The sequence below is a fragment of the Triticum dicoccoides genome, chromosome 2A (assembly GCF_002162155.2).
Source record: "Triticum dicoccoides isolate Atlit2015 ecotype Zavitan chromosome 2A, WEW_v2.0, whole genome shotgun sequence".
In the NCBI taxonomy this organism is placed as follows: Eukaryota; Viridiplantae; Streptophyta; class Magnoliopsida; order Poales; family Poaceae; genus Triticum; species Triticum dicoccoides.
This window is the reverse complement of record NC_041382.1, coordinates 608,860,182-608,874,056: the sequence shown is the minus strand read 5'-3', so window position 1 is coordinate 608,874,056 and position 13,875 is coordinate 608,860,182.

The window sequence follows — 13,875 nt, the reverse complement described above, 5'->3', positions numbered from 1 at the left end:
CGAGATTCGATCGTCGGTATCCAATACCTAGTTCAATCTCGTTACCGGCAAGTCTCTTTACTCGTTCCGTAATACATCATCCTCGCAACTAACTCATTAGTTGCGATGCTTGCAAGGCTTATGTGATGTGCATTACCGAGAGGGCCCAGAGATACCTCTCCGACAATCGGAGTGACAAATCCTATTCTCGAAATATGCCAACCCAACATGTACCTTTGGAGACACCTGTAGAGCTCCTTTATAATCACCAAGTTATGTTGTGACGTTTGGTAGCACACAAAGTGTTCCTCCGGCAAACGGGAGTTGCATAATCTCATAGTCATAGGAACATGTATAAGTCATGAAGAAAGCAATAGCAACATACTAAACGATCGGGTGCTAAGCTAATGGAATGGGTCATGTCAATCAGATCATTCAACTAATGATGTGACCTCGTTAATCAAATAACAACACTTTGTTCATGGTTAGGAAACATAACCATCTTTGATTAACGAGCTAGTCAAGTAGAGGCATACTAGTGACACTTAGTTTGTCTATGTATTCACACATGTATTATGTTTTCGGTTAATACAATTCTAGCATGAATAATAAACATTTATCATGATATAAGGAAATAAATAATAACTTTATTATTGCCTCTAGGGCATATTTCCTTCAGTTCGTTCAAGACCATTCTCGACTCAACTAATAACATCATTACAAGCAAGCCAAGGGTCCAGGAGCGGTTTGATCTCCCCTATATTCTTCGTCGTGACCCTGCTGACTGACGCGGGGACGAGGGAAGCCTTGCTTTGTGCAAGTTGATGCCGCTTGATAATGATACGTATGATGTTAAGATGCCATCGCTTGAGGGCAAGTCTTGGGCAGGCGCAAATGGAGATTGGGTTGTTTATATTGGGTACAACTGCGAGTGGGAATTTGTGAATGTGTACACTCGTAACCGGGTTCCACTTCCAAAAATCTCAGACGACTGCCTAGAGGTTGAGTACACCAGTATTCTACGTGAGTTCAAATACGATAATGGTGACTATTGTCTATGGAAGATAGCAATTTGTCGAGTTCCCAACCTCTCTTGGAATTACACGAACTATGAAGTTGTTTCTATCTTCGACAAGCTTGTTGCCGTCCTTACTTCCATGCCTTGATGGATATTGCTCAAAAATCAATTTCTGTACACAGATGAGTACTGTGATGCAATTCAATACGAGGGTCTTGTGTTGCTGCCACCACTCATGGCACTGTTTTTGCATGGAATCCTGATGCTTTCGGTAGGTTTGTCTTCCACCATAATTATAATTGTTTCATACACATGCATGCGGGTTAGCTAGTTTCCCTTTACTAATTAACCTTCTTGTGTTTCCAAGGTCCTGCGAACATTCCACCACCTATACTTAAAAAAATTTATAACCAAGGGGGAGATGACGATGCTGATGATCACGAGCATGAGGACGAGCTGGACCCATATACTCAGTGGCGCCTGGCAACTTATTCCGATGGATCACCTCTTCTTGTCTGTATACAGGGCACTGCTAATGTTACTAAGGAAGCAGGTGTTGTCTTGCATGGTCACACTCTCCGGACCTATTCCAACACCCGTTGTAGAGTATCCGGGATGGATACTAGTGTATTAGCGCCAACACTTTCTCCCTGGTTCGGTATTGAAAGTCTTGGAGGAAACTCGCTCTTCCTTGGATAAAACTATCCAATGATGGTGGAAGGCGATCCAGCTGCTGTTGACACAACGTTACTGCCATTTATGAGAAGCAACTGTATCTATACCGCGGACATTGCTATGCTTCCCTATCATCCCAATATGGGTCCTGACATAGGCCGCTTCAGCTTGGATGACCAGTCCTGCTTTGGTCTCGAGATTGACAGTAGTTGGCCCTTCCCAGAGAATCACTTCTGGTTCAAAGCAAGCGTTTCCAACGCCAACGAGTGGTTGAGCTGAAGTTCATTTCATCGCTTTGTTATTTGTTGTGTGAGAAAGACTTTACTAGAATGTTTTGTTGGAAATGATCTATAATCCAACGTGTATCCTCGTTGTCTTTGTGGGCTAATGGCTTGATGTATGTAATCAATGGTACATTTGTATATGCGTCCATCAACTCACGCCTGCTAGTGGTGTCCATATGAACAGTGCTAGTGACTTTAGTTGCAAAAATTAGATAGTGTTAGTGATTTTTAGTTGCATATTTTGACAAATCGCAGTGTTACAAGGTTGACAAATGGCAATGTTGCAAGATAAACAAATGTCAATCTTTCCAGTTTGACAAATGGCAATATACCCAAAATGACAGATATGCAAATCTTAGCCAATTGTTTGTACGTGGTTGCACACGGGTCATGCAAAACAATCGTTTGCGTTGAAGGGATGCAGAAATCCTGATCGACACATTTTCCCTTGGCTTCCTGGGGAAGTTGTCGGTTTGCATCTGGTGTTCTAACTAAAACGTTTGCGATGAGTGTTTTATATTTAAAAACCATTAACGTTTTTTTCAAAAGAAAATCGTTTGATAACTCTGTACATTAAGAGAGAAAAACACAAATTCGTTAAAACCATATCTTTCATTCAGTCACACTGCGAATTTATATCATATGATCGAGAATTCAAGAAACAGTATTAAACCCCAAAAAACTATTTCCGGCGGCGGCGGAGGCGGCGTGCCGCACCGTCGTTCTCGTTGTCATCCTCTGGGACGCCGTTGTTGAAGTCTTCAAGGCAGCACAAAATGTTCTTCACATGTAAATCAAACATCATGTCGTCGCGCGATCGACGGGCGGGGCGCGGGAGGATGGCAACTGGCGCCGCTGAGAGGTAGCGGTCGACTGCAGCGTCCCATGCCGCTGAGGGGGGCGCGCGCACGGGCACGGGCGCGGCGGGTGCAGCCAAACACACGGGGGCCGACTGAAGGAAATATGCCCTAGAGGCAATAATAAAGTTGTTATTTATATTTCCTTATATCATGATAAATATTTATTATTCATGCTAGAATTGTATTAACCAGAAACTTAGTATATGTGTGAATACATAGACAAACAGAGTGTCACTAGTATGCCTCTACTTGACTAGCTCGTTGATCAAAGATGGTTAAGTTTCCTAGCCATAGACATGAGTTGTCATTTGATGAATGTGATCACATCATTAGAGAATGATGTGATTGACAAGACCCATCAGTTAGTTTAGCACTATGATCGTACAGTTCATTGCTATTGCTTTCTTCATGACTTATACATGTTCCTATGACTATGAGATTATGCAACTCCCAAATACCAGAAGAACACTTAGTGTGCTATCAAACGTCACAATGTAACTGGGTGATTAGAAAGATGCTCTACAGGTGTCTCCGATGGTGTTTGTTGAGTTGGCATAGATCGAGATTAGGATTTGTCACTCCGATTGTCGGAGAGGTATCTCTGGGCCCTCTCGGTAATGCACATCACTATAAGCCTTGCAAGCAATATGATTAATGAGTTAGTTGCAGGATGATGCATTACGGAACGAGTAAAGATACTTGCCGGTAACGAGATTTAACTAGGTATGATGATACCGACGATCGAATCTCGGGCAAGTAACATACCGATGACAAAGGGAACAACGTATGTTGTTATGCGGTTTGGCCAACAAAGATCTTCGTAGAATATGTAGGAGCCAATATGAGCATCCAGGTTCTGCTATTGGTTATTGACCGGAGATGTGTCTCGGTCATGTCTACATAGTTCTCGAACCCGTAGGGTCCGCACGCTTAACGTTCGATGACGATTTGTATTATGAGTTATGTGATTTGATGTACCGAAGGTTGTTTGGAGTCCCGTATGAGATCACGGACATGACGAGGAGTCTTGAAATGGTTGAGACGTAAAGATCGATATATTGGAAGGCTATATTCGGACATCGGAAAGGTTCCGAGTGATTCGGGTACTTTTCGGAATACCGGAGAGTTACGGAATTCGCCGGGGGAATAGTGGGCCTTAATGGGCCATGCTGGAAAGGAGAGAACGGCCTCAAGGGGTGGTCGTGCGCCCCCCATGGCAAGTCCGAATTGGACTAGGGAGGGGGCGGCGCCCCCCTCTCTTTTCTTCTTCCTCTCCTACTCCTTCCTTCTCTCCCCTCTTGGAAAAGGAAGGGGACTCCAACTAGGATTGGGAATCCTAGTTGGACTCCCCCTATAGGCGCGCCCCTCCTAGGCCGGCGTCCTCTTCCCCCCTCCTTTATATGCATGGCCAAGGGGCACCCCATAGACACACAAGTTGATTTCTTAGCCGTGTGCGGTGCCCCCCTCCACAGATTTCCACCTCGGTCATACTGTCATAGAGCTTAGGCGAAGCCCTGCGTCGGTAACTTCATCATCACCGTCACCACGCCGTCGTGCTGACGAAACACTCCCTTGGCCTCAACTGGATCTAGAGTTCGAGGGACGTCACCGAGCTGAACGTGTGCAAATCGCGGAGGTGTCGTGCGTTCGGTACTTGATCAGTTGGATCGCGAAGACGTTCGACTACATCAACTGCATTACTTAACGCTTCCGCTTTCGGTCTACGAGGGTACGTGGACTCACTCTCCCCGCTCGTTGCTATACTTCTCCTAGATAGATCTTGCATGATCGTAGGAATTTTTTTGAAATACTACGTTCCCCAACAGTGGCATCCGAGCCAGGTCTATGCGTAGATGTTATATGCACGAATAGAACACAAAGGAGTTGTGGGCGTGGGTATATACATATTGCTTGCCGTCACTAATTGTTTCTTGATTCGGCGGTATTGTTGGATGACGCGTCCCGGGCCGACATTACATGACCGGGTTCATGAGACTGGTTCCACCGACATGCTTTGCACACAGGTGGCTGGCGGGTGTCTGTTTCTCCAACTTTAGTTGAATTGGATTCAATGAACAGGGTTCTTTCTGAAGATCAAAAAGCAATCACTATACCATGTTGTGATTTTGATGCGTAGGTAAGAACGGTTCTTGCTGGAAGCCCTTAGCAGCCACGTAAAACCTGCAACAACAAAGTAGAGGACATCTGACTTGTTTTTGCAGGGCTTGCTATGATGTGATATGGTCAAGACGTGATGATATATAAATTGTTGTATGAGTTGATCATGTTTTGTAACAGTTATCGGCAACTGGCAGGAGCCATATAGTTGTCGCTTTATTGTATGAAATAATATCGCCATGTAATTGCTTTACTTTATCACTAAGCGGTAGCGATAGTCGTAGAAGCAATAGTTGCCGAGACAACAACGATGTTTCAATGGAGATCAAGGTGTCAAGCCGGTGACGATGGTGATCATGACGGTTCTTTGGAGATGGAGATCAAAGACACAAGATGATGATGGCCATATCATATCACTTATATTGATTGCATGTGATGTTTATCCTTTATGCATCTTATTTTGCTTAGTATGGCGGTAGCATTATAAGATGATCCCTTACTAAAATTTCAAGGTATAAGTGTTCTCCCTGAGTATGCACCGTTGCGACAGTTCTTCGTGCTGAGACACCAAGTGATGATCGGGCGTGATAAGCTCTACATTCACATACAACGGGTGCAAGCCAGTTTTGCACACGCATAATACTCGGGTTAAACTTGACGAGCCTAGCATATGCAGATATGGCCTCGGAACACTGAGACCGAAAGGTCGAGCGTGAATCATATAGTAGATATGATCGACATAGTGATGTTCACCATTGAAAACTACTCCATCTCACGTGATGATCGGATATGGTTTAGTTGATATGGATCACGTGATCACTTAGATGATTAGAGGAATGTCTATCTAAGTGGGAGTTCTTAAGTAATATGATTAACTGAACTTTAATTTATCATGAACCTGATAGTATTTTGCATGTCTATGTTGTAGATCAATAGCTCTCGTATAGCTCCCCTGTTTTATTCTTGATACATTCCTAGAGAAAAATAAGTTGAAAGATGTTAGTAGCAATGATGCGGACTAGCTCCGTGATCTAAGAATTATCCTCATTGATGCACACAAGAATTATGTCCTTGATGCACCACTAGGTGACGGACCTATTGCAGGAGTAGATGCAGATGTTATGAACGTTTGGCAAAGCTCGGTATGATTACTACTTGATAGTTTAGTGCACCATGCTTTATGGCTTAGAACCCGGACTTCAAAAACGTTTTGAACACCACGGAACATATAAGATGTTCCAAGAGTTGAAATTTGTATTTCAGACTCATGCCTGAGTCAAGAGGTATGAGACCTCTGACAAGTATTTTGCCTACAAGATGGAGGAGAATAGCTCAACAAGTGAGCATGTGCTCAGAATGTCTGAGTACTACAATTGCTTGAATCAAGTGGGAGTTAATCTTCCAGATAAGATAGTGATTGACAGAGTTCTCTAGTCACTATCATCAAGTTACTAGAACTTCGTGATGAACTATAATATGTAAGGGATGATGAAAACGATTCCTGAGCTCTTCGCGATGCTGAAATCAGCGAAGGTAGAAATCAAGAAAAGCATCAAGTGTTGATGGTTGACAAGACCACTAGTTTCAAGTAAAAGTGAAGGGAAAGAAAGGCAACTTCAAGAAGAATGACAAGCAAGTTGCCACTCCCATGAAGAAGCCCAAAGCTAGACCCAAGCCTGAAACTGAGTGCTTCTACTTCAAAGGAAATGGTCACTGGAAGTGGAACTTCCCTAGATACTTGGCGGATAAAAAGGATGGCAAAGTGAACAAAGGTATATTTGATATACATGTTATTGATGTGTACTTTACTAGTGTTTATAGCAACCCCTCAGTATTTGATACTGGTTCAGTTGCTAAGAGTAGTAACTCGGAACGGGAGTTGCAAAATAAACAGAGACTAGTTAAGGGCGAGGTCATGATGTGAGTTGGAAGTGATTCCAAAGTTGATAAGATCACCATCGCACACTCCCTTTACCTTCGAAATTAGTGTTGAACCTAAAATAAAAGTTATTTGGTGTTTACATTGAGCATGAATATGATTGGATCATGTTTATTGCAATACGGTTATTCATATAAGTCAAAGAATAATTGTTGTTCTATTTACATGAATAAAACCTTCTATGGTCATACACTCAATATAAATGGTTTATTGAATCTCGATCTTAATGATACACATATTCATAATATTGAAGCTAAAAGATGCAAAGTTAATAATGATAGTGCAACTTATATGTGGCACTGCCGTTTAGGTCATATTGGTGTAAAGCGCATGAAGAAACTCCATGCTGATGGATTTTTTGAATCACTTGATGCTTGTGAACCATGCCTCATGGGCAAGATGACTAAGACTCTGTTATCCTGAACAATGGAGCGAGCAACTGACTTATTGGAAATAATACATACTAATGTATGAGGTCCGATGAGTGTTGAGGCTCGTGGCGGGTATCATTATTTTCTGACCTTCACAGATTATTTGAGCAGATATGGGTATATCTACTTGATGAAACATAAGTCTGAAACATTTGAAAAGTTCAAAGAATTTCAGAGTGAAGAGGAAAATCATCGTAACAAGAAAATAAAGTTTTTACGATCTGATTGCAGAGATGAATATTTGAGTTACGAGTTTGGTCTTCATTTGAAACAATGTGGAATAGTTTCGCAACTCACGCCACCTAGAACGCCACAGCGTAATGGTGTGTCCGAACATCATACCGTACTTTATTAGATATGGTGCGATTTATGATGTCTCTTACCGATTTACCACTATCATTTTGGGATTATGCATTAGAGACTGTTGCATCCACGTTAAATAGGGCACCATCTAAATCCGTTGAGACGGCACCATATGAACTATGGTTTGGCAAAAACCTCAGCTCCCGTTTCTTAAAAGTTTGGGGCGGCGATGCTTATGTGAAAAAGTTTCAACCTGATAAGCTCGAACCCAAATCGGATAAATGTGTCTTCATAGAATACCCAAAGGAAACTGTTGGGTACACCTTCTATCACAGATCCGAAGGCAAGATCTTTGTTGCTAAAAGTGGATCCTTTCTAGAGAAGGAGTTTCTCTCGAAAGAAGTGAGTGGGAGGAAAGTAGAACTTGATGAGGTAATTGTACCTTCTCTCGAATTGGAAAGTAGTTCATCACCGAAATCAGTTCTAGTGATGCCTACACCAATCAGTGAGGAAGTTAATGATGATGATCATAAAACTTCAAATCAAGTTACTACCGAATCTCGTAGGTCAACCAGAGTACGTTCCGCACCAGAGTGGTACGGTAATCCTATTCTGGAAATCATGTTACTAGACCATGACAAACCTACGAACTATGAGGAAGCGATGATGAGCCCAGATTCCGCGAAATGGCTTCAGGCCATAAAATCTGAGATGGGATCCATGTATGAGAACAAAGTGTGCACTTTGGTTGACTTGCCCGATGATCGGCAAGCCATGAAGAATAAATGGATATTCAAGAGGAAGACGGACGCTGATAGTAGTGTTACTATCTACAAAGCTCGAATTGTCGCAAAAGGTTTTCGACAAGTTCAGGGTGTTGACTACAATGAGATTTTCTCACTCGTAGCGATGCTTAAGTCTGTCCGAATCATGTTAGCAATTGCCACATTTTATGAAATCTGGCAAATGGATGTCAAAACTGCATTCCTTAATGGATTTCTTAAAGAAGAGTTGTATATGATGCAACAAGAAGGCTTTGTCAATCCTATAGGTGCTAAAAAAGTGTGCAAGCTCCAGCGATCCATCTATGGACTGGTGCAAGCATCTCGGAGTTGGAATATACGCTTTGATAGTGTGATCAAAGCATATGGTTTTATACATAATTTTTGAGAAGCCTGTATTTACAAGAAAGTGAGAGCACTACAACATTTTTGATAAGTATATGTGAATGACATATTGTTGATCAGAAATAATGTAGAATTTTTCTGGAAAGCATAAAGGAGTGTTTGAAAGGAGTTTTTCAAAGAAAGACCTCGGTGAAGCTGCTTACATATTGAGCATCAAGATCTATAGAGATAGAACAAGACTCTTGATAAGTTTTTTCAGTGAATACATACATTGACAAGATTTTGAAGTAGTTCAAAATGGAACAGTCAAAGAAGGAGTTCTTGCATGTGTTACAAGGTGTGAAGTTGAGTAATGACTCAAAACCCGACCACGGCAGAAAATAGAAAGAGAATGAAAATTCATTCCCTATGCCTCAGTCATAGGTTCTATGAAGTATGTTATGATGTGTACCAGACCTATTGTGAACCTCGTCATGAGTTTGGTAAGAGGGTACAATAGTGATCCAGGAGTGGATCACTAGACAGCGATCAAAATTATCCGTAGTGGAATAAGGAGATATTTCTCGATTATCAAGGTGATAAAGAGTTCGTCGCAAAGAGTACGCCGATGCAAGCTTTGACACTGATCTGGATGACTCTAAGTCTCAATCTTGATACATATTGAAAGTGGGAGCAATTAGCTAGAGTAGCTCCGTGCAGAGCATTGTAGACATAGAAATTTGCAAAATACATACGGCTCTGATTGTGACAGACTCATTGACTAAGCTTATCTCACAAGCAAAACATGATCACACCTTAGTACTCTTTGGGTGTTAATCACATAGCGATGTGAACTAGATTATTGACTCTAGTAAAACCCTTTAGGTATTAGTCACATAGCGATGTGAACTAATCACATGGTGATGTGAACTATTGGTGTTAAATCACATGGTGATGTGAACTAGATTATTAAGGCCGCTTCTAGCATGTTCCACAAGTTCAAATGGAACATCTCTGTTTGCACAGCCCTACAGGGGAACAAATGGATTTCTGCGCTCCGTCAGGTCAACACCACTGAGTTAGTTCATGAATTCATCAAATTATGGTTGTTGATCAGAGAGGTGCAAATACCACAGACCAAGATGTCGTCTCCTGGTGTTGGACAACGGATGGAATGTATACGACGCGCTCAACCTACAAGGCAATGTTCTGGGGCTCTTACTCGAGCACTTGCTCTCAAACTTTCTGGAAGGCTTTGGCTGAAAGCAAAGTAAAAAAATTATGTTGACACCTGTCCCTTGGGAGGATTCTGACCGCGGACAAGCTGATCCAGAGAGTGCAACCATCAGCGTGGAGGGGCTTTTGTCCCCATCCTCTTCTTCAATATAAAGTACGTACACTCCTGTGTATTAGAGAAAAAAAATACCACGAGAGCCACATCTAGTCGTGGCGGGCATGCAAATCTCTATCAAAAATGGTCTTACATTTTAGGATGGATGAAGTATTAAATAGCCATCTATACATTGTTTTAGGGTCTGTCTATTCTCAAGTCGTCTGATTTTTATTTGGGGTTAGGTCGAATTTCTGTCCTATGATTTGTTGCCACGTGTCTTGAGTTGATTTTGGGTTTCTATCCCAGCTCGGGGAAATTAGACTGTTTTCATCCCCGGTCTAAGTCGAATTCCCCCTGCCGGGCTTGACTCCAAACCTGTTAGCCCACATCAGAACACACCAAGCCACACACCCCAAAAAAGCCCCGCACCACCGAAGACCCATCTGCCCCAGCATGCATGTTTATTTCCCTTTGCTTGTTCAAAAACAAAAAGGCTGCACGTACTACTTCCTGCCATGCATTTTGAAACATGCAGAAAAACAAAAAATCTCAAAAGCTGTAACATTCTAAATAATAATACTGTGAACATGAATATCAGTTACCTCTGTTCGTTGAATAACACTGAACATGACTGAAGAACAATGCAAGACAGAGATGACTAATCATGAAGCTAATAACTGAAAGCTGAATGACCAATGATAGAGAGAAAGATGACTGAATACAACACTGAAACAAAGATGTAAAAAATAAACTAGTGACCTTGGCCTTTTGTGCTGATAGACCTTGGCCGTGGACACAAGAATCCTAAATTCAGTTAATGGTTTACAAGTGTCTCTGAAACCTAAACAGTACAAGTATCTCTGAACCTGAACAAAGACCTTGCTGTGTACATACACTTCTGTTTAGTACTCAAACTAGATTATACCCAAACTACGGACCTGCCTTCTCCAGTTATTCAGGGATAGCTGGCCAACTATAGACTGGCATTTAGTTATAGCAGTGTTCAGCTGATGTCAGAAGGTGACATGTCGATAGCAGTGTTCAGCTGATGTCAGAAGGTGACATGTCGTACAGTAGTCGAACTGAACTTTGATGATCTCTCAGAGATTGACGCAACTTGCTCTCTGGTATTGTGTGTCTTCTCACTATGTGGTACCCTAAAATAATTGCTGCCTTTTCAATAAAAAATTCAGCAATGGTCGACACCTGTCTTCTATATAATCAAGCGGTTCTTTTTATTTTCAGAGAAATATCGAACAATTCTGGTTGTCCCTAAGTAACATCTTCAAACTCTGAACCGTTCAATTAAATAATTAAATAACACCCTGCAAGAAAAAAAAATCAGGAACTGAGAATGACCCCGCTGTCACAATTGACAAGGCGAACCAAAACTCAAAATTGCATCACTCAAACTTACTACAGTAGTATAAGAAAAGAATGGCTAAATGACAAGACTGGCAAAAATTAAATGACAAGGGCGAAAGATTGAAAGAGTGGTAAGTCATATAAAAAGAAAGGATTGAAGAATAATAATGAGGAAATGAGAATTAGTACGAGTACAAAAAAGCAAATGAAGTAAAGTGAGAGATATAAGACAATGAAAAAAAACTGGATAGAAAATTTGAAGAACTGAAGAAAAAAAAAACAGTTTGCAAAAGTGCCATATATCACAACTGAAAAGCATGGACAAATCTGAAGAAAGAAAGTAATGAAACACCGAATGTAACACTGAACAGTACTGATAATTCACCTAGGAACATATAGAAACCGAAGAAAGATTAAACTGACCAAGAACTAGGTTCTAGCTCACTGACTGATAAAACACTGAAGAAATAATATAAGGATCTCCTGCAATTCATCAAAATCTGAAATGTATGAAAGGACAATGATGCAAAAGAAGAAATTTGTTACCTTATTCATCCAAATCATAAAAGTATGAGAGGCCAGTACAACACTGATACAAGTTAACACATGATCCATGGTATAGCGAATCCATTCCAAGCCTAAACTCCAAGAAACTGAATAATAGCTAAATGATACAAGCTCATAGAAAAAGGAGCACTGATCCCATGATATAATTTATGACACTTCCATTCCATCCCTAGCGCGAGCACACAATGTGGAACTTGCAGCGCTATGCTGGCTGACCTTTCTTCTATATGTAGTAATACTGGTCTGAAAACTAATTTCATCTGGTCTCTGACCGAAAACTAGATAGGAATAAGCATGTAAGATCCAATATGAGTACAACTAGGGCTAACTAATTATACGTAAAAACAAACTATAAAAAACTGTTGATAAATGAAGATTTACTAAAACTAAGAATGACTAAGCATTCTGTATGGCCTAGAACTAAGAGTAACTAAGCAAAAGAAGATCAAGGAAAAATTATACTTGAATAAAATGAAGAAAATTAGAGGAAATTTGAACAATAATGACTGAATAAAACAGATAGCAGAAGAGAAAAGAAGACTGTAAACCTAATAAGTGAACTACAACGACTCAAGATGACAATCGAATGACTGAAGACCTAATAAGTGAACACATTAATGAAAAGGCTTTCGCTAGCGTGACACTGAAAAATTCGTTGCACGTGTGCCCTGGCTTTTAGAACCATAATTTAAAAAAAGGCATAGCCTCATAATCGAAACCAATTTAGGCGTTGTTTGGACCATGAAAACTTTTCTCATAAATCAGGTTAATTGGGAGCTCTAGATATAAACAAATACACCTAGATTAAAACAAAGAATGAAACTGATCGACCTAAAAAATGGAAGACTGATACGGTTTAATTTTAAAAATACACAAATTGAGCAAAAAATCTGAAAGGAACTGATGAACAAGATTGAAAACAATAAAAGAAAAACTGAGGAATCAACACACAGATAGGGTTAGTTTTTCAAAACTAATTAATGCAAAAACAAGACTAATAAACTAACATTTACTAAGAAATAAAAAGAGGCTTAAAATCTGAAAAGTAAATACACTGATGAACTAACTAACATAGAGGACAAAACAAGACTAATAACTAATTACTAATGACAAAATCGATAAGAAAGACCATGGACTGATCAACTAGAAGAAGATGACAGACAGAAAATAAATACAAAGACTAAATGATAAACTAAATACAAACACACTGACATATGAATGATAAATAATGATCTAAGAAAAGATAACTGAGAACTAAAAACAGGGAGAAAGAAACAATGCAGATGACTGATAAATGAAGAATGATATGGAAACTGGAAAATGCTAAATAGTAAGGCAAAATAATTATAAATTATAACTAAAAACTAAATACACTGATGAACTAACTAACATAGAGGACAAAACAAGACTAGTAACTAATTACTAATGACAAAACCGATAAGAAAGACAATATGGACTGATCAACTAGAAGAAGATGACAGACAAAAAATAAATACAAAGCTGAATGATAAACTAAATACAAACACACTGAATTATGAATGATAACCAATGATCTAAAAAAACAGATAACAGAACTAAAAACAGGGAGAAAGAAGGCTGACAAAAAAAATGATAGATAAGATTGGATTAAACACAAAAACACTGATAACTAATGATTTTCTGTATTACTGCTAAGATTGAATAAACTTGAAGCAGTTGGGTGATTTTTTTTTACTAAAGACTAAACAAGATCAGATCTGGAGTGCAATACAACTAAACAAGGCTAAAACATGAGCACTGCTCTCCCCGCAAGTCTCACTGTTTTAGAAACCATCACCAGGACCTAAGTTGGGTTCATAGCATCCCCTAGACGACCTCTGCCCCATAGAAACCACAACCCTTGCTGCTGCAAAACGAT